Below are 3,054 nucleotides of genomic sequence, written 5' to 3' on the forward strand. Positions count from 1 at the left end.
GAGTTCATTTCGCATTTCAATGAACGTTACTTGTGGCAAGGCTTTTGTAAAGATATCTGCTCGTTGTTTCTTCGAACTGACATGTTCCACCACGATTTGCTTGTCTTCAACATGTTCACGAATGAAATGAAACCGAGTATTGATGTGTTTACTACGTCCATGAAATACGGGATTTTTCATCAAAGCGATTGCCGATTTGTTGTCGACAAAAAGAGTGATCGGCTCCAAGTTCTGACCCGTCAATTCCTTCACCAAATTTGCAAGCCAAATAGCTTGACATGCTGCTGCTGTTGCTGCAATAAATTCGGACTCACACGAAGATAAAGCAACCGTCTGTTGTATCTAGGACTGCCATGTTATCGGATTTTTCCCGAGATAAAAAATCATCCCGCTCGTACTTTTACCACCGACCGCATCGCCACCATGATCGCTATCGATAAACCCAACTAAGTGCTCGATCTCATGACCTTTCCCGTAATTAATCTCGTAATCGAGAGTGCCTTTAACATACCTTAAGATATGTTTCACAACTTTAAAATGCAAAGTTGTCGGTTTCTCCATCAACCGGCTTGCTAAACCAACAGAGAAAGACACGTCTGGGCGAGTGTGAGTCAAGTACCTCAAACAGCCAATCACTCGCCTGTATTCAGTAGGATCTACTTGTTCACCACCTTCATCGTGATCAAGTTTCAACTTAGGTTCCATAGGAATCCTTACCGGGTTGCAATCTTCCAGACCGAATCGCTCCAAAATCTTCCTGGCATAATAGGTCTGTCGCAAAGTAATTCCCAATTTTACTTGCGACACTTCAATACCGAGATAGTATGCCAACAGCCCCAAGTCACTCATTTCGAATTCATTCTTCATTTGTTCCTTGAATTCGATAATATCTTCATGGTTCGATCCTGTAATTATCAAGTCGTCCACATAAACTCCAACAATAAGTACTTTACCTGTCGAGTTTCTTGTATAGACGGCTGGGTCTTGAGAGCTTTTACAGAAATGCAACCCTTTCAAACTCTTATCTAAACGAGTGTTCCAAGCTCGAGGTGCTTGACGGAGACCGTAGAGAGCCTTGGACAATTTCAGCACCTTGTGACTTTGGTCTTCGTTAACGTATCCTTCCGGTTGCATGACATAAACCTCATCCTCAAGATCTCCGTTAAGGAAGGCTGACTTGACATCGAGATGGTGAATAACCCACCCGTGTTGAGCTGCTAAAGCGAGAATCAACTTTATGGTGTCAAGTCTTGCTATCGGTGCGAAAGCCTCTTCAAAGTCAACCCCTTGTTTTTGTACGTACCCTTTTGCGACAAGCCGCACTTTATACTTCACCGTATTTCCCATGTTGTCTTTCTTCACTTTATAAACCCATTTCAAACCAATTGCTCTATGACCCGGTGGCAAGTCAGTAAGTTGCCATGTTTTGTTCTTTTCGATTGAATCCATCTCHGCTCGCATAGCTTCCCTCCATGCCTTTGAGGTCACAGCTTCCTTAAAAGATGAAGGCTGATCCATTTCGATCATCATTAATTCTTCTGGGTCGAGAGTTACGTTCTTGGCGTACTTATAAATTTCGGCCAAAGTACGAATTCCTTGAGGTCTAATTTCAGATGAGGTGCTATTGGTTTGTGAAGCGGGTGATGAAAGTAGGTCAAGGGCTGTAGTATTAGGAGTTGAAACAGGTTGTACATTATCAAGAAAGGGCTGTCCAGAATTGACAGATTCAGTTTCCGGTTTTTCGGGTTGTTCGTGTTCAGTTTTGGGGCTGGTTTGTGAGATTCCGGGTTGTGGGTTTATTATGGTAAACGTGTTGGTTACCACAGTGTGTTCCTCCTCATTTGAACACCATTTCCAACCTTCTTTTTCGTTGAACACGACATCACGACTAACCCTCAACCTTCGAGCTTCTAGATCATATAAACGATATCCTTTTGTTCCATCTTCAACTCCAAGATGCACCATCTTGTTACTTCGATCATCCAGCTTTTTCAAATGAGTTCCTGTAATTTTAGCAAAGACAACACAACCAAAAACTCTTAGTTGTTCGAGGTTTGGTTTTTTTACCGAACCATGCTTCGTATGGGGTGATATCAGGAAGCGCCTTTGTTGGTAAACGATTAACCAAGTAGACAGCATGTCTAACGGCCTCACCCCAAAATTCTCCAGGTACGTTTCTTTCTTTAAGAAGACTCCTTGCCATCTCCATAATCGTTCGGTTTCGCCGTTCCACAACACCGTTTTGTTGTGGCGAGTAAGGTGCGGTCAAATGTCTTTTTATACCGCTTTCAGCACAAAATTTCACAAACTCGTTTGATGTGAATTCTCCCCCACGATCTGTCCGGAGTGTCTTAATCTTATGACCCGATCTATTTTCGATCATCATCTTGTACCGTTTGAATGTATCCAAGGCCTCAAACTTTCCTGTTAACATGAAAATCCATGTCCACCTACTAAAATCATCAACTAAGAGAAAAAAAAATACTTACTTCCTCCAATTGATGTAGGTGTAATCAGACCACACAAATCAGCGTGTACAAGTTCGAGAGGTTTTCGAGCTCGGAAAACAGCTTGATCCGGGAAAGGAGCTCGAGTTTGTTTCGAAAGAACACACCCTTCACACACCTCGTGTGGGTGTTTAAACAAAGGAACACCTGTTGCCATATTCTTCTCGGCTAACCTCCTTAACGAATGAAAGTTCACATGCCCGAGTCTTGAGTGCCATACCCAAACCGGTTCATCTCGTGTAAAAAGACATTTCGGGTGACCCATCTTCAAAGCAACTTTGTACAGACGGCTTGGTGATCGTTGTACCCTCATAAGAAAATTGTTGTGCCTATCAAACAATCTTAGCAACGATCCAACCATCTCGACCCGACTCCCTTCCTCTGTCATTTGACCAAGACTTATTATATTATTCTTTAAGCTYGGAATGAAATATACCTCGTTTAGACGTCGTTGATCGCCATTCTTGCAATCGAATAAAATCGAGCCTTTCCCCAAAATGGCTACTGTCGAGCCATCTCCGAACTTCACTCGACCCGTGATCCTCTC

At 42.8% G+C, this 3,054-nt stretch overlaps 1 pseudogene; it reads left to right on the forward strand.

Moving 5' to 3' along the window:
- LOC112512510 overlaps positions 1-3,054 on the forward strand; it is a 7,052-nt pseudogene that overhangs the window by 1,020 nt on the left and 2,978 nt on the right.

Source organism: Cynara cardunculus, assembly GCF_001531365.2.
Source record: "Cynara cardunculus var. scolymus isolate 2C chromosome LG 5, CcrdV1, whole genome shotgun sequence".
Taxonomy (NCBI): Eukaryota; Viridiplantae; Streptophyta; class Magnoliopsida; order Asterales; family Asteraceae; genus Cynara; species Cynara cardunculus.